The following is a 25,317-nucleotide window of genomic DNA, read 5'->3' as shown; positions in this document are numbered from 1 at the left end:
TTAAACTACAGATTACAGATCAGAGTTTACACTGGGTGCAAATTAATGATGGGAGAATCCAGAGGAGTGGCTTCCATAAAACATCTTAATATAATTATGGAACGGGGCTGAAATATAATTACAGAATATGAGTGAACAGTCTGATGTGAAGGAGCACAGTGTCAATTCCCAGCCTGTGTTTATGACATATTGCTCTTGCCGTGCAGTAACAGCCCATTATGTGGTGGAGTGTGTAGCCTGAGATACTGTATAACAGTCTATTAATAAAATACTCATTACACACACAGTAGCAGCTCTGTCATCTATATCCTCACAGTTTCTATTAGCTGATTGGTCACATTGGACATATTATGAACTATTAGGCCTGTCAGTTAACTTATATATATATTTTTTTTTTAAATGATAAAATATTAGATATTGTTGCTGTCCAATGAGAAATGGGCATCTCCAAAACAGCAACTTTTAACTTTCAGTTTCTATTTAACCCTGCTTTAGATCACTGAATCAGAGGTCTCTGAAGAAAGACTGGTTTTGGCTCTTGCTCATGAATATTCATACATGCAAATATATCGCCTCTGATTGGCTAACAGCACTGCAGCAGAGAACACCGGTAACAATTTCTATGAATGTCATCTCTATAAGACTCTATAAACATGTTAAGAACACATTATAATGCATTCATAAGGCATCATAAACATCACTATACATATTTATAAATATGTTTAATTCATCATAGCCATGTTTATTATGCATCATGAATTGTGATTATAATGCATTAATAGCTGTGTTTATAACATGTTATAGGTCAATACCAAGAATCTCAGTCCCAGTTTGCAGACTGTATTATGACTAAATAAGCTTCCAACTTTTAAACACACCCTCAATAATCCTATAAATATATTTTTATAAACTCATTAATATTCTTGTCTTGAATATAATATTAGTTATAGTCAATTATAATGTATTATAACAGGTCTTTGTGCACTCTAAGTAAAGTGCCAGACTTCCATTGTGGGACCATATTATTAATGATAGCTATATATTATTTTAACATATATATTATAAACACAGCTTATAATGTATTATGATCACAAGTTATAATGCTTAATAAATATGGCTATAATGGGTTATGCATTTTTATAAATATTTATAGCCATGTTTATAATGCCTTATGAATGCATTATATTATGTTATGAATGTGGTTATAGAGTCTAATAGAGATGACATTCATAGAAAGTGTTACCAGAACACCTCCACCTGTTTTTGACCTACAGTTCATTTTACAGCTGTAAAACTCAAAGGACAAAATGTTTTCAGAGATACAGCCTTAGTTATAACGATTAATAAATAAATCACTGAGTTCTAGGTAAAGTTAACCCTTAAACTTCACTTAACTTCAGACTCTTAGCGTTGTTCGGCCTCGGCAGCGCTCTCCCCACGGCCGAGTGGCTATCGGACAAACCCCAAACCCCCACTGATAATATTTCTTTAAGCTAAACTAAAGCTACTAAACTCGGTAGCGCTTTATAATACAGCCCGCATTTTAGAGGGTAAGTACTAGGGGTGTCACGATTTCGATATTTCACCGAAATCGATCAAAATTATGTCATGGTCTCCAGCATCGACGATCCCTCCCTGTTAGCTACGCAAGCACGCGCGCTACACAAATGCCGCAGCACACTGTAGCCGACGCCGCGGACATTGTGACTGGTCAAAGAGCAGCCCTTTCTCCAGAGAATGTGGACATTCTTATCTTCTTAAAGAAAAACTTGAAAACATAAAAATAACAGTTGTTTTGTCTAGCCTCAAATATGTTAATAGTTTTGGTACCTTAAGGAGCATCTTTCTCTCAGATAAAGTTAATAATATATCTTTATTAAAGAAAAAAAACTTGTCATTCTCAGGGACCGAAAAAGTCTTAAAGTCTTATTTTTCATGTTTAACTGTTATAGTAGGATAGAGTTCAGTTTGTTAAGGCTCTAATTGTTCTATTATTTTGTACATATTTTTTTGTATTATTTATTTTATGTTGCACATTGCTGTTTTAATAGTGCACACTGCTGCTACCAAAAAAGCCACTAGGTGGCATTACATATATATCTTAATTAAATTATTTAAATTTGACCATTAGTGCCTAATGTGGTGTATTACAGATCACTTGTATCACTTTGCATCGCTTATATCAAGCCCACCTTTTGAAATAAGACATTGTAAATTTGATTAATCAAACTAATGACTGGCCATAGACTAATCTAAAACTGGCATAGGCCTCTCTGCTGTAAAAAAAAAAGAAATCGAGAATCAAATCGAATCTTGACCTAAAATCGGAAATAAAATCGAATCGAGGATCTAGAGAATCTTGACACCCCTAGTAAGTACTGTGTACTTACAGAGTAAGAACGGTAAAACACTGTACACTACATAATACAGCCTGCCACTCCCTGTGGTTTCTGAGTAATTACTGAGTAAGCACTGAGTACTTACAGAATAAGAACAGTAGAAATCAGGTAAAGTGTGGGTTTATTTATAAAGGTTTTTTTTTTAGATTTATTTATTTATTTATAGGACCCAGTAAGTATTTTTAATGTACTGGTTCATTATCCTGTATTATAAAGTGTTACTCTAAACTCTTACCTCAGACTTGGTGATTCAGTGCTTGGCGCAGTTTTACCACGTCGAACCCCCAGAGTTTGCTCTATATAATAAAATACAACGCAAACAGCGCCCGCTTTGACCGGTGTTCTGTCGAGCCGTGTTGCTTTTTCAAACTGTGCTCCCATAGTGTTTATTTAAGGTCTCGGTAAAACGCAGAATCAACCGGAGATCCGATTTAAACCTATAGTTACTTACACACGATAGCTAACGCTAACTAGCTGGTGTAAACAGAGCTGTTTAGAGCTGTTTAGCTGACAGTGTCGGCTCTGACGCTGCAGCCTGGGTTTAGCTCTGTCTGTGGGTGGTCCCGAGCCAAGGTGGGCGTGGCCATGACAACAGTGCTTTTCCTGATCGACTCTTTTTTTACTGAACATTTTCTTTTACTAGCTACTGCAGATAATGGAGGTTGAGTAACAGCTTCATGTGCAGCACCAGATACAACTTGATGTAGGCCTGAGGGCCTCTAATAAAGCTGAAAACGCAGGTGCTCCACTGTCTGATTAAAACATGGTCACTTTACTTGCACTGAGACACTTTATCTCCACTGCTCTAATTCCATAACATGCTGCTATAGCACACTTGCACTCTGGACTTCATGTTGCTGAACCTTTCTACTCTATATTTATTTTTTATTCTTTTGGGGTATTTATCTATCTATTTTGTATATTCTATTTTTTTTATTGTATTCTTTTTTTTATCTATATATCTATTTTAATAACAGCTCTTTGGGTGTAAAACTGGATCGTGAGATCATAATTTCGTTCCGCCCCATGTACCACATGTGATGCGAATGACAATAAAATCTCCTTGAATCCTTGAATCCTTGAAAGCCCTAACAGCATTCATTGCTATCTTGGCTACGCAACATTTACATCAACAATAAACAGAATACAGATTAAAATAACATTGCTGTTCCTGTAAATAATCTGCTCATGCACATTCACATTGTGAATAAACAGGTCAGTGTCCTCTCCTTAGAAGCACATGAAGAAGAAGAGCTGCGCTGTTAAAATAGCAATCCGCCAAAGTCAGAGCTCACCTGGCTCTTAAAGGGGAACGGTAAGTGACACACTAATTATTAATTAAGAGTATTAGTACATGTCTCTTGCATGTTTCGAGGTGCGAAATTTGTACTTTCCCGTCATTAGGATAGCAAAGACACACTGACTCACCTATAAATCACTAAAATAGGGCAGATACAACTCAGAGAGACCTGCTGTATTTCACAAACAAGAAAAAGTGGATTTTAGCGGAATTATTTAGTGGAATTATTAAGAAAACAGTGTTTTTGAATGAAAGGCATCAGGACTGTGAAAGAGAGAGAGAAAGAGAGAGAGAGAGGGTAATCTGTGCTCTGTTTCTATAGGAAGGGTCAGGACCGATTGTCTTCTGAAACCGGACTCCAGCTCTACTCCGATCAGAGCGCTCATCACTCATAGCGGGTGTCAAATTAAAAAGCAGTACTTTGTGGGTTTAATTGCGAGCCGTCACAGTTCAATCCTGATAATATCTCCATTCTGTGGCGTCTGTATCAGATTCTGATCTCTGTTTCAGGCAGGTCGTCTCCTGACAGCCGTGAGTTATGAGTTATTACGAGACGGTGTGGAGCTAAAGCAGCTGCCTGTCGTAACTTAAGCAGATCCATCCTGAGATACTGTTTTCTATCTGCCACTGTCTGATCTGTACACCAGCTATCTGCTGAGTACCAACAAATCTTAAACTCCCACACACACATACACACACACACACACACTGTGTGTTTTCCATTCAAACTTAACCAAAGCTGGCAAACTTTATTCAAACTCTAAAATATAGGTCTCATCTTACACCCTGCACAAGGCAATGCTGTGATGTTCATTGCTATCTTACACCTCAGAAACAGTCTATTTTAAATAGTTTAAATAGCAACAGCGCTTCTGGATTTATCTACACTGATGGGTGTGGTGGTCGGGAAATAAGGTGTGTTCAGGTAAATTCCCTTCGTATTGCTATCTTGGCAGCGAAAAACACAGGTGCTAAAAGTTGATGGATGAAGTGGTCAAAAATCGAAAAAAAAAAACAGTAGCACTTACACTTCTATTTTTTCTTTTTCATTTTTGGGTATGGAAAACCGAGCAAAAAAGAAACAATATGGAAACTTTTGGGATTTTTTATCTTTAAAGTTTATTTCCTGAGGGTATGAATGAGGATTTTATGAGTTTTAGGATTTCTCACTATATTTACTTCCTGTGCTCCCGTGCCAGACAGCTCTAACCAATCAGAGGAGACAATGTGCTTGCATGGTTTATTGGTGTGCATTTTAGTGCATATAGGTTTATGCCTGTGTGAAAACAAACCAAACAGAGGGAGAAACTCTACAAATAAATGAACTCATCCACTGATCCAGACCATAGAAATAAACTACAGGTGTGAAAACGCTTTAAATCCTACACTAAATTGCATTCTCCTAGTAAACAGTCGTTGTAGGACCTCACAAGGAGTCAAAACAAAGCCTGCAGTCACCTGGTCCCACTCTGGTCCCCCTCTGGTCCTCCTCTGGCCCGGCTGCAGTCAGGAAGGAGCCCTCACTGCACTGTTTGTTATCGCCCTGAAGACAATGAGGACGAATCTGAGGACAAAGAGAGGGGAAAGTGTGTTATCCACTGACAACCAGAGCAATCTGCCTCCCCCCACCCCCTCAAACCCTCCACCAGCCCCCCACCTCCACCACATGACCAGCACGGCCATTATTATTAGCTCATACCTACAGCCAGAGTTGTGGATTAGCGTTAGCCGCAGTTACTGAGCTGACATTGTTACTGAGCTTATAAGACCTGAAATCAATCGTCCCTACTATTCTACCTTTACCCTAGTGAAAATAAAAAGTAGATTAAAGTATACTAAGCATTATTATGCTATAGTGCACTAAAAAGTCTTCTTGTAGCCACATTATTAATAATCAGTATATTTAAAGAGTGTTAAAAAACTTTTTTGTACTTTATCTACAGCAGGGATGTCCAAACTTTTTTTGTTGGGGGCCAGAAGGAGAAATATATTTGAAGTCACAGGCCACAGACTCTGTAATAAAACAAATAATGAAATATACCACTTTAAATAATACTTTTTTCCTGATTACTTTCAGCGCACCCTCTACGCTTCTCTTTGGCCTGTTTTTCTGCGCTATAACTATGCACTCTCTCCGCTTTTAGACTCTTTGGCCCGTTTTCCTGCGCTACAACTGAGCACCCTCTCCACTTTTAGACTCTTTGGCCCACGCTACAACTTCAATCTCGCCGCTTTTAGACTCTTTGGCCCGTTTCTGACACCTAGCGTTCAAACTTTGAATCTCACATTATAAAAACCTGCTTAACAGCGGGACAACTTTCATTCTATTTCTAAAATACCTCGCGGGCCGTAGTTTGGACACCCCTGATCTACAGTATAAAAATAGTACTAAAGTCTTACTTAAATTGTGCTAAGTGTTTTTAACTGTACTAAAATGGAACTATTTTAAATTTACTTAAGTCACATTTAAACTACTGCATGTACAGTATGTATCACTATTATACACCAGATATATTATAAATGCACTAAGAACTGAGGTTAAATATATGCGATCTATTTACAGTAGAGTATAAATATGCTTCTTGTTCCTGTTTTTTGTAAGTAGCACACTTCTAGTATATTTGGTTGGGTATAAATCATATTTTAATATACTGTACTACAATTTTAAACATGTTACAAATTAAATTAATATATTTTTATTTGACATTTAAATGTGTTATTTAATACTTTATCCTATAATGTACTAATATTTATATTTTCATAATTGTAATTATATATATATATATATATATATATATATATATATATATATATATATATATATATATATATATATATATATATATAAATTTAATTTACTTTCTAAAAAGTCGCATGATACATTGTACTTTAAGTGAACTACTGTAACAGTAGAGTTTTTAACACTTTACTAAAAGTGTACAAAATTATATTTGTAAATAAGTATTTTAGAAGTATACTGAATTACATTCAACTAAAAGTGTACTTCAAAGTAGTCTATTTTTTAAATACACTATATTACTGTACTCCATCCCATTACACTTCACTTTACAAAACAGATTTTTGTGTGTGTGTGGCCGCCACATAATGGCTTGGAAATGTTTTTTTTTTTTTTTTGATGAGTTGGAGTGCAGAGTGAAGATAAATCAGTTAACAAGAGCTCAGCACAACTAGAACTCCTTTTAAACAGCTGGAGAACCATTCCAGGTTCCAGGTTCTACCTGATTGAGAGACTGACTGAGAGAATTAAAAACCAAGCCAAGAGTGGGAATCAAACATTGGAATCAAAGCTAAAATGTGGATACTTTTACAAAAAAAACCAAAAAGAATCATATACATATACATAAACTGAAGTGTTCTCTTATTTTTTCTAGAGCTGTATATATATACACACACACACACACACACACACACACACACACACACACACAGGATGACAGGCTGGGGGGCAGGGGCTGGCCAGCTAACACTGGGTGTGTGAGACAACTCCTCAAGTTCTGCCCAGAGAAGAGGGCGTGTCTGGGAAATCCTAAATCACTCCCACGAGAGAAAGAGAGAGAGAGAGAGAGAGAGAGAGAGAGAGAGTGAGTGTGTGTGTGTGTGAGTAAGGCTCCTCAGTAGAACAGTAGATGGTGAGCAGTGGAGTGTGTGTGTGTGTGTGTGTGTGTGTGAAGAAGCTGAAAGTTTTGAGACGCAGGTCTTGTGGACACTTGGAAGTTTCAGCACTAGTTTTTAACCATGTCTGTTACTACTCTACTACTACTCCTACTACACTGAGGCATTCTTACGCCACTGCTACTGCTACTGTGTGTGTGTTACCTGGGATACTACAGCTACAGTCTACTCTCGAACAGGTGAGCTCAAGACTTCAGACTCAAACTTGTGTGTTTAGAGATATGTTATAAATTCTTAAATATTCTTAAATACTGAGGTGTTCTATAGTTGTTTATGGTGTGTAGTTATATAGTAGTAGTAATATATTCTGTGTTTGAGTGATTTTGTGTTGCTGTGTTTAAAGTTTGGGCACTTCAGCACTGTTTTGTCTGCATTTTCTATTCTATTGTGCACTTTTTTTATTATTAACATTATTAATAAAAAAAAGTGTCATTGCATCAGAGATGGGCGATATAGTCGTGCGATATGTTTTTGGTATTGTCATAATTTGTATGCCATGAGGTATATTGGCAAGAACTTGCCGATACAATATATGTAAAGGCTAATGATTCAATATATCTTAATATATCATGATAATGTAAGCAGGATAATGTGTAATATGCAATTGTTTAAATCAATCTTTTGGTAAAATACCACAGTATACAGCTCTGGAAAAAATAAGAGACCACTTCAATAGTTTCTGAATCGGTTTCTCTGATTTTGCTATTTATAGGTTTATGTTTGTGTAAAATGAACATTGTTGTTTTATTCTATAAAATGAGAAATGGCTGAAATAACAAAAAAAGATGCAGAGCTTTCAGACCTCAAATAATGCAAAAAAGAAAAACAAGTTCATATTCATAAAGTTTTAAGAGTTCAGAAATCAATATTTGGTGGAATAACCCTGGTTTTTATCACAGTTTTCTTCATGCATCTTGGCATCATGTTCTCCTCCACCAGTCTTACACACTGCTTTTGGATAACTTTATCTTTATAACTTTGCCTTTACATTTTAAGCAGTTCAGTTTGGTTTCTCATTTTTAAGTGCTCTCTTTTTTCCACAGATCTGTATACTGTAAAATACACACTACAGTTAGTTAGTAAAGAATAGAAAGAATTTCCAGTAGTTTTCCCTATTGGCAGTTAGGATATATGTTTTTTTTTTTCTTATATTAACATATAAGGCTGCTATTTTCAACAAAAAAATGATAGAATTGTGACACTGCTTCTCCTGGGCTCCCCCTAGAGTCAGGAAGTGGAAGTCACTATTTAAGTCACTTCTAATGGACACGCTTTTCACATGCATTTCTGGACATGCTAAGAGATACAGAACTGTCTTTGAGGGCCCTTTAGGGATTAATATGTTATCTAGGACCATATGTTATCTAGAACAGTGTTAAATTCAACTCTTAAAGAGTTAATTTGACATTGTTAATTTTGCTATGTAGAAGATGTAGAAGTACATCTAGCCACATTAACTGTGTTAACTGTTTGTGGCTGTGTTGAGAGGGTGCTTTTGTGTCTTTAACTGTTTGTGAATCCGTTGTGTATTGCTGTGGAAGGTGTGTGTGTGTGTGTTATACTGTATGTGTTTGTAGGTAAATGTCTCCACCCAAGAGTTTTTGTGTTATGGGAGAACCACTGGTTTTAAGTGGTCTTTTTTGTTCTAAATATGCTTAGATAGGATAAAAAAAAAGTAATTTACAGTGGCTTGCAAAAGTATTCATACCCCTTAAACTTTTCCACACTTTGTCAACTTGTCAACAACCACAAACTTTAATATATATATATATATATAGTTTATTGAGATTTTAAGTGATAGACAAACACAAAGTATTGCATGAGAAGTGTGAAGTGAAATGAAAATGACACATGGTTTTCAAAATGTTTATCAAATAAAAATCCGAAAACTGTGACGTGCAAAAGTATTCAGCCCCCCTATATCAGTACTTAGTAGATTACTTAGTGTTAACTGTGCTTGGCTGTGTTGAGATGGTGCTTTTGTGTCTTTAACTGTTTGTGATTCAGTTGTGTATTGCTGTGGAGGGTCTGCGAGTGTGTGTGTGTGTGTGTGTGTGCGTGCATGCTGGGGGTTCTGCTGTTTCTGGGAACCGGACTGGCAGCCACCGCTGTGAGCTTTAATAACTTTGTGATGGATATGTCTGCCATCTTCTCGTTTTGGCTGGAGATCTGAATGCAGCGCTGTGGGACGCTCCATACCCACCATCCCCTCTACAACACCCCCCCACACGCTCCTAAACAAAGGGAGGGTCTGTGAGAGGCATTGTCTCTCAGTGTCATTCGCTTTCAAAGGCTGGCCAGGGGCCAAACTACAGACACATGGTATATATATGAGTATACAGCACTGACTCTCCAAACCTGTCATAACCTGCTGCTGGTGGTCCGGGTCTCATGCAAAGTGAATGGGACGGGGAGGGTCTTCCCCTGTGATAAATATAGTTTAATGTTAATTACGGCCCATTTTGGAAATGAGGACACATTTAAAACTTGGAAAGAATTGATTCGTCAGCAGACCTGTCATGATAATTACATTATCGACTTATCATACAATAAATATACATGACCTCAATAATATTTGATCATCGTGATATCGTCTATTGTGTTTATTTGTATGTTTCTTCACATATACTCTAACTGTAAACACAAGTGTGGATGTATGGCAGTAAGATAAAGATTTTTTTTTTTATATTTACCAAACTATGATTAATTAAAATGTGTTGTCTTTAAAAGGGTATAATTGCTTTGCTATTCTATTCTGAATATTATTCTTTTATATCAGTGGCTTTTAAATTGTCTTAGAATGACAATAATACCGTTTATCACAATAATTTGTGCAATGATATATCGTCTCTTCAGTTAACTCTGTTGTTGTTAAACTTGTTTAAATGATGATTACCGTATTTTTCGCATTATAAGGCACTTAAAATCCTTTAATTTTCCAAAAAACGACAAAACTTCTTATATATATTATAAAAAACATTATGTATGGATTCTACCAGTCAAGAATCAGTAAAGCCACTCCGCCGAAGTACAGTGTTATAAGGGTAAGTTTTCAGTGAAGGTTTTCCAGCATTAAGGCTAAGTGCAGCAGCATTAGCATTAGCCGCTAACCACAGCGCTAACTCTTTTGCCGTTCAGAGTAGAGTATATTGGCCTGTAGTCTGTGTGTAGTTTACCCTGTGTGTAGTTATTGGAACAGTGTTGTACACTGAGTCCCTGAGTGTAGATTTACTGGGTGGCATTTACTAGCGCTAACTGCTGATAACCATACTGGTAATCATGCTAAAATTCTTTGAATTCTAAGATTACTGTAAATAAAAGGAAGCACTTTACTCACCCAAACAAACCGTTTTTAATAGAGAAATCTGTGTAGATTAACATCCAGTGCTTGTTTGACTTGTTTGAATTTTTTTTAAGAATTACAGTTTTGTTTACTAAGGCACTTCACCCAACTTGCTCATTAGAAAGGAAACATGGCGACACCCTTGTTCCTTACTATTGATGCTTAATGCAACTTATAATCCAGTGCACCTTAGTCAAAAAAAATACGATACAAAAAAAGGTTAAACAAATAATTTACATACTGTTCAAATCTGACTCAAAAAAGATTGTTTGACAAAAAGAGAGTAACGCAAAGTGTACCTGCAAATTGTAGAATTACACACACATACAGTGTGTGGAAATTATTATTAATAAGTAAAATAAATGAAACAGAAACGGCTTCCCTGTAGTAGTAAATTGTGAAAAACGAAACAAAATTCTATATATTTAGACTATTTCATTTATATAACTGTTTACAAAAGTGGCAGAATTATTGAATACCTGTAAAAATGTGCATTTTCTATTTGACATTCTGTGTTATTAATTCTTCAGCCAAATGTTTCATGTTTTACTCTTTGTTTCATCAAATATTTTCTATTTATTTCTCTAATATAGCTTCTCTAATATAAAAACTTAAAAATGTTCATGTCATTTGAAACTGACAGCTGTTCTTTACACTGTAGCACTGTAGTGATTTTTCTGATTGAATAGACCAATAGAAATACTTAAATAAACCTTATTATACTAGTATACTTCTATTAAAAGTTAAGCCGAGTTTAAATAAAGTGGGGTTCAGGGGAGTTAATTGTGGAGCTGTGTTGGAGATAAGAGCAGGTCTTTATTCTTTCTCCTGCGCTGTAACAGAGAGCGGATGGGTGAATGGGTGTGTGTTGAGTTCACAGCTCTGCGTGTATTTTTGCACTTCCTACACTGGTGATAACGTCACGCTCAGCCTGTGTGTGTGTGTGTAAACACTCTCTCAGGACTCTGTGATCCTGAGCTCTTTGTGTGGTTGCCTCTCGTGACTCTGCAGAATAGAATAAAGGAGCTGAATGGTGAGGGGTCAGGCTGGACGGAGGGGCATGCTGATGTTTGGCTGACCATATGTGCGGCTGTGTGTGTGGAGAGCAGCAGCGCAGGCTGGAGATCAGTGTTTTGTCTACTGTTGATTTGTCGCTCTCAAAGAAATGAAAAGAAATGGAGTAAAGCGTTCTATTTTTACGGCCGGCCCATTGTCTGAATTAGTGGAGTCTAATCTATAAATCTGGAGGAACAGACAGAAGCACAACAGACTGGTGTCATAATGGGCACATAGAATTAGAATAGAATTAGAAAGCTTTGGTCTCCGCCCACAAATGCAAAACAGTCGTTTAAAGCAACTGTTTTAAGATTTACTGTTTGTTGGTAAGAAGTGTTGGGTTGAGGCATTCATTACTCTGTAGGTAGAAGTATTTTGTAGATACTAGAGTTTAAAATACTTCTGTAGAAGTTAAAGAAGTTTCAACTCAAGCTTTTTACCATAGAGTCCTATAGTGCACTACAGCCCCCTCCCCAAAACACATTTTTCTAAAAGCCATAATGACTATAATGTTAAAATATTTAAATTTTATACTTAAAAAAAATATACAGGGGTTGGACAATGAAACTGAAACACCTGTCATCATTTTAGTGTGGGAGGTTTCATCATGGTTAAATTGGAGCAGCCTGGTGGCCAATCTTCATTAATTGCACATTGCACCAGTAAGAGCAGAGTGTGAAGGTTCAATTATCAGGGTAAGAGCACAGTTCTGCTCTAAATATTACAATACACACAACATTATGGGTGACATACCAGAGTTCAAAAGAGGACAAATTGTTGGTGCACGTCTTGCTGGATCATCTGTGACCAAGACAGCAAGTCTTTGTGATGCATCAAGAGCCACGGTATCCAGGGTAATGTCAGCATACCACCAAGAAGGACCAACCACATCCAACAGGATTAACTGTGGACGCTGTAAGAGGAAGCTGTCTGAAAGGGATGTTCGGGTGCTAACCCGGATTGTATCCAAAAAACATAAAACCACGGCTGATCAAATCACGGCAGAATTCCATGTGCACCTCAACTCTCCTGTTTTCATCAGAACTGTCCGTCACCACAATAAATTATTGTGGTCTAAAACCAGGTGTTTCAGTTTCATTGGTCAACCCCTGTGTTTTGAGATGAGACATTTCGATCAGTGTCTTTTTGGTATCGAATTTCAATACCCAGCCCTATTTATATCAGTCTAAATTTTGCCTTAAAACTATTTTTGCAACTATTTATTTGACGCTGAGTGTACCATTTACATTAGATTACATTAGAAATAAGTTTGTTGAATGTACAGCCAGTTAAATGTCGAGTTTTGTCCTTGACTTTTCTCAACTTTTTTTTCTCAACTTGATCTCTAATTAGAAGTGAGAAGCTCTGCTGTTTCTCTCTCTCACACTAAGTGACTGCAGGGTTTGATGCACGGCTCGGCTCTGGGCTGAGAGCTCTTTAAACCCACACATTTACCCCGGCTTTTGTCCCTGTGAGCAGGTTTGAATTAATGAAGGAGAGCTGCATTATTCACCAGATTCCCACCAGCTCCCGTGGGGGTGGCCGGCTCGTGAGAGGCGAGGAGTGAGAATGCTCTGCTTGTTGTGCTGAAATGCAGTGAATTCTCTCCTCCTTCATGTGTTTAACCTTTCACTATCAGCGCCTCTGTGTTTCTGAGGGTCACTGTGTTCTCTGAAAGCTGTTTACGGGAGATACGTGTTTTTGAATGATCTGAGGGAAAGCAGAACGTGACCTCCCTGGTGAAAAAAAATATATACTTAACTGCACTTAAAACATATTGAGAAATGTCTAAGTATGCTGTAAATATATGAACAGATTTAAGTACTTACTTAAAATATATTAAAAGTACATTAATATTATGCTTTAATCACATGTTTATACTTTTTAAAAAGTACAATATAGTGCATTTTAAATAAATAAACTACTATGAAGTACACTTTTAGTTTAATGTAATTTAATATACTAAATATATTCTAAAATATATTTTACTTCATACATTTTTCTCAAAGTGTGTTGAAAACTACTGTTACAGTAGTTTAATTAAAGCACAATGTATCATGTATTTTTTTAGAAAGTAAAATAAACTGCTACTACTATTTTAAAAATTGATAAAAATTGTAGTGCAGTATATTAAAATATATTTTTATACCCAAACAAAATATACTATAAGTGTGCTACTTACTCCCTGGTGAAAAAAATATATACTTAATTGTATTTAAAACATATTAAGAAATGTCTAAGTATGCTGTAAATATATGAACAGATTTAAGTACTTACTTAAAATATATTAAAAGTACATTAATATTATGCTTTCATCACATGTTTGATCAAAGTAAAATTTGATCATACTTTTTAAAAAGTACAATATAGTGTATTTTAAATAAATAGACTACTATGAAGTACACTTTTAGTTTAATGTAATTCAGTATACTTCTAAAATACTTATTTTTTTTAAATATATTTTGTACATTTTTTTCATCAAAGTGTGTTAAAAACTACTGTTACAGTAGTTCAATTAAAGCACAATGTATCATGTATTTTTTTAGAAAGTAAATTAAATTGCTACTACTAATTTAAAAAAGGTTTAAAATAAAATTGTAGTGCAGTATATTAAAATATATTTTTATACCCAAACAAAATATACTAGAAGTGTGCTACTTACAAAAGTCAGGAACAAGTACTCAATACTCATTAAATGTATTTTTAAAATATTAAGTTACATACATGAAGTGATTTAAATGTTTAAATGTTACATAAGTACATTTAAAATCAAATTTCAATTTCAAAATTAAAATTCAATTTTAGTAGAGTTAAGTACACGTAGCACAATTTATGTAAGACTTTTGTACTATTTTTATACTGTAATTAAAGTATAATAAGTACAAAAAAAAATGTAATTTATGTAAAAAGGATAATAGTGGGCCGATTTCAACAAAGGAGGTCATGTGGACAGTGTGGGTCGGTCTCACAAGAGATGACACTACTGATTCATAAATTAACCTAAATGCACTGTGCATTTGTATGTTTTTAAGTCAGATTTATGGAGCATCAGTGTGTCTTTGCTATCGTAACAGCTGGAAAAGTACACCTTGCGTGGCTTGAAACGTGCAAAAGGCATGTACTTCTTTTCTTAATTATTCATGGGTGTGTTTTGGGCCTAACATGAAACAAACCAATCAGGTGCATCCTTTGCAATTCCCTTTAAGAGCCAGATGAGCTCTGACTTTGGCGGATTTCTATTTTGGGGCGAAGCTTATTGGGCATGTTGTAATGCTCAATACTCTATCCAATAGTCTATTTTTATGCCTTCTGCCTGCATTGTTTAAATAGCAATGGTACTTCTGAATGTTGTATCAACGTTGATGGGCTTGCTGGTCTGGAAATAAGGTGTGTTCAGGCCAATTTCTGGCTTATTGCTATCTTGGCAATAGAAAACACTGATGACTAAATACAACCTAGACAGTAATCAACAGTCAGACGTTCATTGCTATCTTGGCAGTGAATTGTAAACAGGAACATCCTCAATGTGTGTACACCCCTACTTGTTAAGCACACAAATACAAACAGCAGTGCACAAACCCATAGCACGTTCCTGTTGACAGCTATGCAAACTTTTACATCAACAATAAACAGAATGTACAAGCGGGAATGAGCAGGTCAGTTTCCTCTGCTGCACCCTTAAAATAGCAATCTGCCAAAGTCAGAGCACACCTGTCTCTTAAAGGGAATGATGAGCAAGCGACACGCTGGTTGGTTTTATTGCACGTTACGCCAAAAACACACCCATGATTAATTAAGAGAATTAGTGCATGCCTTTTGGCGCAAGGTGTACTTTTCCCGTCGTTACGATAGCAAAGACACACTGGCACACCCTAAATCAAGCTGCACGGTGCACGAAAGATGGCTTGCCTATAGATCACTAAAATAGAGTCTGTAATCTTTTAAAGATATAAAGTATAAAGAATGTGTGTGAAGGACAGAGTGAATATTATAAAGAGATAAATGGTTATAACCTCTGTAAGAGGGTTCATAATGTGTAGAAACATAATCGCCATAGAAGGTCTTCAGAAGGACGATTCATTAACCCTCTGTGTGCCAAGAAAGTTAACCGTCGAGCCGCAGGGGGGCTGTTATACCATTATATTACATATACACACACATTCCTGCACAGCCAACAGCTGTCTCTGTGCCACACACAGCGTTCACGAGTAGAGTCATCTCAGATACCAGCCTGCGGGTTTATAACGCTCCGTGTTTAATTGGGCTGGGGGGTGAGGAGATGCGTGCCAACAGAAAAAACTGGATTACTGTGTGTTTCAGACATGTGGAGAATTTATAGCATGAGCTGGAAAGCTCCGGATCATCACAGAATAATGTTAAATACTTATATATACAGTACAGGCCAAAAGGTTTGGACACACCTTCTCTTTTTCAATGCGTTTTCTTTATTTTCATGACTATTTACAATGTAGATTCTCACTGAAGCATCAAAACTATAAATGAACACATGTGGAGTTTTATGTACTTTTTATATTCTAGTTTCTTCAAAATAGCCCCCTTTGCTCTGATTACTGCTTTGCACACTCTTGGCATCATTCTCTATATGAGCTTCAAGAGGTGGCCACCTGAAATCTGAAATGGTTTTCCAACAGTCTTGAAGGAAGGAGTTCCCAGAGGTGTTTATTAGCACTTGTTGGCTCTTTGTCTTCTTCACTCTGTGCTCCAGCTCACCCCAAACCTCAAATCTGGATTGGGTTCAGGTCCGGTGACTGTGGAGCTTCAGCTCATTTTTTATTGTTAAGTACATAAAACTCCACATGTGTTCATTCATAGTTTTGATGCTTCAGTGAGAATCTACAATGTAAATAGTCATGAAAATAAAGAAAACGCATTGAAAAAGAGAAGGTGTGTCCAAACTTTTGGCCTGTACTGTATATGGACATTGGACTGTATTTAAAACATTATTAAGAGAACATATTGAAAGAGAGGTACCACTTTAAATAAGCCTCTTTAATAAAGGATTCATAAAAGTTTATAAAGTAGTTTATTCATTCAGCAGGTTATTAATTAGGTTATAAACCATTAATAATCAGTCACAACACATAAATAGTAAAGGCAATTGTGGCCTGTCATGTAGCAATTAGTGATTCCATATTCATTTATACTGTTAAACCTCACATCTTACTGCTTACTAGATGCTTATCTTACCTTGTCTTTTCCATCAGCCAGAATTAACATTTATGCTAATAACTTTATTCATTTAAGTATAATAACATATTACATGACTAAACTAACTTTCTATGTTAAAAAGTCATTTTCACTATTGTTCTTTCTATTTATGTGTTTTACCTTTTATAAAGGAGCCTTATTTTAAAGTGGTACTGAAAGATAATATTACTAAACTAATACAAAACGAAGAAATCGAGTCTGAACCAGGGTTCATTGTTTGTTGCATTTTATTCTCTACATTTAGTCTGGTTATTGACTGAGAGACCACTTCAATTCTGAATCAGTTTCTCTGATTTTGCTATTTATAGGTTCTCCCAAATTCCAAATAAAAATAATTTAATTTAAAGCATTTATTTGCAGAAAATGAGAAATGGCTGAAATAACAAAAAAGATTCAGAAAAGCTTTCAGACCTCAAATAATGCAAAGAAAACAAGATCATATTCATAAAGTTTTAAGAGTTCAGAAATCAATATTTGATGAAGTAACCCTTGAGGTTTTTAATCACAGTTTTCTTCATGCAACTTGGCATCATGTTCTCCTCCACCAGTCTTACACACTGCTTTTGGATAACTTCAAGCAGTTCAGCTTGGTTTGATGGCTTGTGATCATCTATCTTCCTCTTGATTATTTATTATATTCCAAAGGTTTTCAATTTGGTAAAATCAAGGAAACTCATCATCATTAAGTGGTCTCTTATTTATTTTTCAGAGCTGTATATATGTACAGTATATATGCGTGTTATTTTTAAGCCCTATGACTTATATGACTTTTTATTTCATACATTATTACACATAGCATTACACAATAACAAAATGTTACCATGTTACAAAACAGAAACACTACAGTAGCACGTATTATTTCTAAATAATATTATGAAATGTTTATGAGGTTTTTGAGGCGTGTCCTGTTAACACTGAGCTGTGTGTGTGTGAGGCTGTGTGTGAGTGATGGTCAGTCAGTCAGGCCTGAGCAGAGCAGGGATGATGAGGGATGTTCAGTAATTTATCTCTGGAGTTACTCATCCCTGCGTGTGAGTGAACTGGACACACTGAGCTGAGTGAGTAACACAGCGCGGCCCTGTGACTCACGTACCCAGCGTGCCGAGCAGCTCGCAGGGTGTTCTGATCTTTATCTCTGTCTGTATATCTCTATTCTGGAGTCTTTATGAAACGGAGGCGGCACGGCCCTCTCAGCTCGTCCTGCCCGTCTGACTTTTAAAGCATCTGGGGATGAGGGTTATCAAGAAAGCATGAAGCAGCAGAAAGGGAAATCTGTTTTCTGATTGGTGGAAACTTCACTCTTCCTCCAGACTCTGGTCCCTTGATTTACAAATGAAATTAAAAAATTGACTGATTTTTCCCAGAAAATCCCAGAAAATCATTTTCCAGCAGGACACAGGTAGCATTAAGGTCTACACAATATGTTCACCAATACGCAAATATACTTCAAGTATATATAAAAAAAAAGTGTTTAAAAAATACATACTTTAATCTACTTAAGTTCGCAGAAGTTTTATGTTGAGTTTAAGGTACCACTTTAAAATAAGACTACCTTTATAAAGTGTTTATAAACGGTTTACAATTAGTTTATTAATGGTTACTAATTAGGTTGTAAATGCCTTAAAAATCATTAATAATCCGTTATAACACATACGTAGAAAGGTTTACAATATAGATGGCTGTGGATTCACTATTTGGCAAACAACAGGTCATTGTTGCCCTTTCTACGTATGTGTTATAACTGATTATTAATGATTTTAAGGCATTTACAACCTAATTACTTACCATTAATAATCTAATTGTAAACCATTTATAAACCCTTTATAAAGGTAGTCTTATTTTAAAGTGGTACCGAGTTTAAATATAGCTTAATTACTTAAGTTGCCATTTATTGTTCCAAATTATACAACAGTTAGTTCCGACCTCACAATCTGATTGGTTGAGAAGTGTTCTAGCCGTGATGATATTTGTGATAACAGCACGGCCTCCACCGGCACCAGCAGCATTAGCTTAGCCTAGCACAGGCTAGCGCTCAGCCATGGCATGCTCACCCACAGCGCTGGCTCGTCTTTTGTGGGGGAAAAAAGGGAAAGAAAATCGCTCGGCTAATGCGGTCTGACAGCCAGAACGCTAACTTAACCAGCCAGGCTAAGCTAGGCCTAGCTAAGCTAATGCTGAGCTAAAGCAAGCTACGCTAACCTAACCACAGTCCAGCCGGCTAACTAAAACCAACACCACCCAGCAAAACAAGCGGAAATGCTTAAAAAACGCACAGCTTTCACCTGAAGATGACTCCACAAAGCAGGAGAGGAGAGTATTAGCGCTATTTCACAATCCTACCGTTACCATCTTCACTTATTTAAAAAAAAAATGTATAATTAAGCAATAGAACATGAGAGGGAGTGTGTTATCACGAATAACATCACGGCTGTGATTCGGTCCTAAGCACGAGCCAAAGGCCTCAAATGATTTCAAGCAGTGTTTGGATATAAATGAGGATTACTGGCGGCTGGATTGATGGATTTTCTTAAATTTGGAGGCATTTTGAAGGTAGATTGTGGGGTAAGCGCTGGAGGGGGTTGGGTGTGTGTGAGAAGTTTCCTTAGGTAACCCCGGGGCAAACCCCAAGCAGATTTAAACTGCACATAGACAGTGTGACACACTCTTTGGGCTCTAATTCAGGGACCGTATATTCCTACAGTAGAACAGTAGTCGCAGTTCCGTAATCCGGAGGGGCAGACGGTTCGAATGGTGTATAACATGTCCGCTCAAATATGGACGTACGAAAAAGGCAAATATGAAAATTATGATTCATAATTTTCATAAACAAGGCATATTTTGCCCTAACTGTTTATTTTGTGAAAGGAGATACAGCTAAATCGGCTAGATAACTGAAAAGCAGAGATTCTAAGCTTTAAAATTGCATATTGGGTGTCTATATTGAAGCTATAATTATTCATAAACACAGCCAGATATTAAATATTATATTGTTAAGGTTTGTGGTGTTAGTCTGTATAAACTATACGCCGCTTTGTAGCTAAGTTACAGTTCTGTAACAGATTACTTGTGGTGGAACTACTTTTTGGCAGAAGGCACAGCCCGTATTAAAGCATATTCATTCTGAATTTCTTAAAGTTCTTTGATTTATTTTCTTTATTTATTTTGTAAAAAAAAAAAAAAAAAAAAAAAACTGTTGTATAAAAGCAATAGAACACTCGAGGTCGTGTGTTATCACGAATAACGTCACAGCTGTGATTTGGTCGTAGGCACAAGCCGAAGGCGAGTACTAAATGTTCTTGAATGTTCTTAAATAGAACATTTAGTATGTTTTTAAGTAAATAAAAAAAGTATGTACTTTTCCATGTTAAAAAAATACTTAAAAAAAAAAAGAATGAACTGCTCTCTTTCTCCATTTCTAATGGCTCTATTCTATAATTCGATCCTCTGATCTACCTTATATTTATCTGTTAAATCCCCTCTCAGGCCCGAGGTTTGATCAGTGATCCCGTGTGCACTCTACGTTTCCAGCTCTGTTTATTTACGCGGTGCAGCGCCACACCTGGAGCACCTGCACCGTGTCCCGGGCCTTGAAATGGGACACCCCATTCACTCTTACTGCCTTTCATGTGGCCTGGGATCGAGTAGCAGACGTGAACCTCCACAGATCTCTGTGCCTGAGTGATTATTATAGCCGGGTAGAAATCCCCCTGCGGTATTCAGGCCTCTTTTACACACCACTGCCGTCTCATACAAGCACACACACATATATATACAGCACATGTCAGTGTGGGCAGCGTGCCAAAAAGTCCTGCTGGAAAATGAAATCTGCATCTCCATAAAAGTTGTCAGCAGATTGTCCCTTGTGAAAAAGAAGTATACTCAAGTTATGTTATTTTGGAACCAATAATTTGTTCTTAATTACTACTCATTTGTAATTAAAATGATATAAATTTGCACTAAATTCATATTGAGTATACTAGTCGTATGTTATTTTTGCCACTATTTAATATAATTTAAGTATATTTGTGTGAGCTGTCCGACTGAACATTAAACATCTATTAAAAATGTGATTAAAATATAGATTTAACATCACATTCATTTTGAGGAGTGCATAAAAACTGGGGAAACAAAAGCAATATATCTCACTGCTACAAGTTGTTTTGCCGACACTAAAGTAACTAAAGTAAACTTTTTAGGTATAAATTTAACACAAAAAAGTTTTTTTTACTGCAGAAATATCGACTCCTTTAGACTCATTTCGTAAAAGTATAGTTTTATCATAAAAAGCACAGTTATACACAAAATAATACTACACATATATTTTTACTAAGTACATCACCAGTATAAAATCAGCACAGCCAAATAAAGTATACTTTTTCAAAGTAGACTGAATGACAGATTAAGTAGGTAAAAATGTAAGTATAAGTAGAAAAAGTATACTTGAATTATTGCGCATATAGTTCAAGTACACTATTATTGTCACAGTTTAGCCTGTGTCTGTCCTGTGTTTTTCCCCTCATTTGTTCCCTTGTGCTCCTGTCATGTTCCCAGCCATGTGCTTCTGTTGTGTTTTGGTCCCTGTCTCCGCCCTAGCCATCAGTGTTCTCACCTTGTGTCTCATTTGTAACCCCGCCCCCTTGTTAGCTCCCACAGGTGTCCCTTATGTTTGCCTGTGTATATATACCCCATGTGCTCCTTTGTTGTGTGTCGCGCTTTTTGTCTATTCTTGTCCTGTTACTCTGTCCAGATCTAGTTTATCTCTTTATTTAGTTTGTTTCTTTGTTTGCTTGGTTTGCTTGTTTGGTTCAGTATTTTAGTTTATCCTCTGTTTAATCCTCTGTTTAGTGTTCTTTTCTTTGTTAGTTTAAATATGGATAATAAAAAAGACTTGCATTTGCATCCTGCCTCCTCCTCTTCGTTACAATTATTATGTTTATATATAGATTTGTAATGTTCAGTCGGACAGCTGGTAGTAGTAATTAAGTACAAATTATTGGTTCCAAAATAACAGAACTTAAGTATACTTCTTTTTCACAAGGGGTGTGAGATTTTCTGCCCTTTTATTATTCCTTTCCTAATTGAAAATACTTTTAATGCTCTTAATTAAGTATACTTCCTTTTCACAGGGGCATGTACTGTATATTGTTGCTGTCCAATGAAAAACAAGTATCTCCATTTTTGAGATACTTCTGCTTTTTAGATACATAATTTCAACAAACCAACTGTCCCTGTGTAAAAATAGCTTGATAGAAATTCTCCAAAATTACCTGAAATAAATTGTTTTACGTTGGTTTCCATTGAAAGTTACGATATATGAATGTGTGTGTGTGTGTGTGTTTGTGTGTGTTTTAGTATACAGGTTCAGACAGACACAGACACAGCAGGGAATTTCCTGCTTCACTCATTGCCCTCCATGCTGGTGACTGGCTCAGTCTCATGACCATGATTGTCTTTCTGGAAATAATGATAATAATAAACAGTTAAAGGAGCAGTATGTATTATATTTTCTGTAATAATTCATTAATATTTGATGATTGAGATGTGTCATCAGATAATAGAGAAACGTATGCAGCCGTGTTTTTTGAGGCAGCAGTGAGAATTTGAGGTCAGTAAAGTGATCCAGACTAGTACTACTGGCTAGGGGTGGGTGATATGGCCTCAAAGTAATAACAAACTATAACTTTCAGTAAAAGTCAGTGTAAAAATTATTTATTTTAGGTAGAATATTTTGCAGAATTTCTATTGGTCCATTTATTAAGAAATTTTGGCACAGTGTAAGGGACAGTTTCCACAAAAATGAAGATACTTGTTTTTCATTGGACAGCAACGAAATAAACCATTCAGGCAAATTTTATCCAATTCCTCCTTACAAAACAGCTTAAACACTAGGCTGTTGATGAACTTTCTCACATTATCTGCTCACGTCAGTTCCTTCCACATTTCCATTGGATTATGGTCCGGACTTTTACTTTTTATTCCAAAACATGATTAACTTTATTCTTCTTGAACTATTCTTTGGTAGAACAAATTGTGTGCTGAGGGTCATTGTTTTGCTGCATGACCCAACGTCTCTTGAGAATCCAAACACTTTAGAGAGGGTTTTAGTACCTTTAAAGCCTGATGAGCATCGACAACTCTTTTTCTGAGGTCCAACAAGGAATATGCCTTGTTTGTGCAATGATACACTTCCACAAACATAGGGTATTTTTGCAACTATATTATTCTTGGCAATATGACAAAATATATATATATATATTTTTCATTTATATGCTACTGTGACCAGGCCCAGGATAAAGTGAGACAAGTGCCAATTATAAAACACAGATTTATTGTTGATTATAAAACACATCCCAAAAGGATTGGTGTACAATGTACAACTAGTGAACAACAGGGCAGCAATAAATAACAACATACCAGAATGTAGTGAGCCAGAAGCAGGGTCGGTACACAAGTAAACAATCAGGAGTAAAGGGATAAGGCAAGAGAGAAGTTAGAGAGGAAAGCAAGGTTGGTAGCTAACGATAAACAGCAGGACTATAGGGCTAGACAAGAGAGTAAACTAAGAGCAGAAAAGGGTAGATCAAAATAAGGCAAAAAAGCAAGGAAAACGCTTTGTAACAGAGCTAGAAAACTACATAATACTCAGCAGGGAAAAGAGAAAACAGAGGACTATATACTGATACAAACAGGTGTGGGAAATCAGTAAATCAGAAAGAGGGAGAGGCTGAACGCTGCAGAGTCACGTGTTCAGACGAATCATTGTAGTCCATGGGCTGAGAATGCTGGGAAATGGAGTCTTTAGTGGTAAAAAAAAAAAAAAAGAAATTGATATAAAGTGAATATAAAGTGCATACATTTAAATTGCCAACAAACAATTAAAAATAAAATCAGTAAATAACAAATCAAGGAGCACAAAATCATCAGTGAAGGTTTAGTTTCTGGTTCTCAATCTGGCAACCCACGAAAGATCTGCATCTGTGAATGTAATTAAATGGTTTTGATGGAATGAGTTAAATATTTCAGACTCCCGGTGGAATCTCCCCTGCCATGGTCGGAATGAGATCATGACTTAATGTCAGACTTTGAAGAGAAAAGGTGTTGGTTATGGCAAAAGATTGAATTACATACCCACACACACACACACACACACACACACACACACAAAAAGGAACAGATAGCCGTATTGGCTCTGCTGGACAAAAGTATTGGGAAACCAGCTGATTTATTTTATGTTTTTTTTTTAAATCAAGGGCATTACAACATGATTTATTCTATTATATTTTGTTGGAGTAACTGTCTCTAGTGTTTAGGATCCAATGGTATGATGGCTTTGTGGTGAAATGGTGTCAATCCTGCTGGTGTGATTGATAATCTGGGGAGCATCGCATACGACAGTCAGTCACTCCTAGTAGTGATACAAGGGTCACTGACAGATCAGTGATATATGCAGGACATAGGTGTTGCCTCTAAGGTCAGGAATTTTAACTGATAGCAGCATTTTTCAGCAGGATAATGTTCACCCAAAAACAGCAAAGGATTCCCAGGAATGTCTCCATCAGATTGTAACATTCCTTGCCCTGTCCAGTTGCCAGATTCATTGCCAAAATTGAGCATTTATGAGAACAGCTGAAACGGCAGAGCTTTGGCAACCTATGAGTGAGCAGAGTCTACTGTAACATCTGTGGGTAAATGTGTACAGTATCTCATCCAGGGTTCCCAAAGGTCAATAAAAAGTGTTAAAATGTCTTAAATTAAAATCCTGCTAATTAAGGTCTTAAATTGTCCTAATTGTCCTAAATTGCCCACTGTGAACATCTAATCCGGGGAGATAACTAACGTCAGCGAAGAGCTAACTAACATTAGTGGCGAGCTAGCTAGCATACTAACGTTAGTGGCGAGCTAGCTACATTACAGAGGAGGGAACTAAGGTTAGTGGAAAGCTAGCATATTAATGTTAGTGGTGAGCTAGCTATGTTACCTAGGAGAGAACTAAGGTTAGCGGAAAGCTAGCAAACTAACGTTAGTGGCAAGCTAGCTACATTACAGAGGAGGGAACTAAGGTTAGGGGAAAGCTAGCATAATAACGTTAGTGGCAAGCTATCTACATTATCAAGGAGAGAACTAAGGTTAGCGGAAAGCTAGCATACTAACGTTAGTGGCGAGCTAGCTACATTACCGAGAAGAGAACTAAGGTTAGTGGAAAGCTAGCATATTAATGTTAGTGGTGAGCTAGCTATGTTACCTAGGAGAGAACTAAGGTTAGCGGAAAGCTAGCAAACTAACGTTAGTGGCAAGCT

At 36.4% G+C, this 25,317-nt stretch overlaps 1 protein-coding gene across 4 annotated transcripts in view; it reads left to right on the top strand.

The window, feature by feature from the left end:
- bcar3 (BCAR3 adaptor protein, NSP family member) overlaps positions 1–25,317 on the top strand; it is a 476,193-nt gene that overhangs the window by 56,622 nt on the left and 394,254 nt on the right. The window contains exon 1 of one of the 4 annotated variants that reach the window (XM_049486026.1): positions 7,314–7,571. The exons of the other annotated variants lie outside the window; for them this stretch is intronic. The gene's annotated coding sequence lies outside the window, so the exon portion shown is untranslated. Of the gene's footprint in view, positions 1–7,313; positions 7,572–25,317 lie in introns of those variants that run through there. 4 annotated transcript variants of the gene reach the window in all.

This window comes from Astyanax mexicanus, chromosome 12 (assembly GCF_023375975.1).
Source record: "Astyanax mexicanus isolate ESR-SI-001 chromosome 12, AstMex3_surface, whole genome shotgun sequence".
Lineage (NCBI taxonomy): Eukaryota > Metazoa > Chordata > Actinopteri > Characiformes > Acestrorhamphidae > Astyanax > Astyanax mexicanus.
This window is presented reverse-complemented; position numbering and strand designations above follow the sequence as displayed.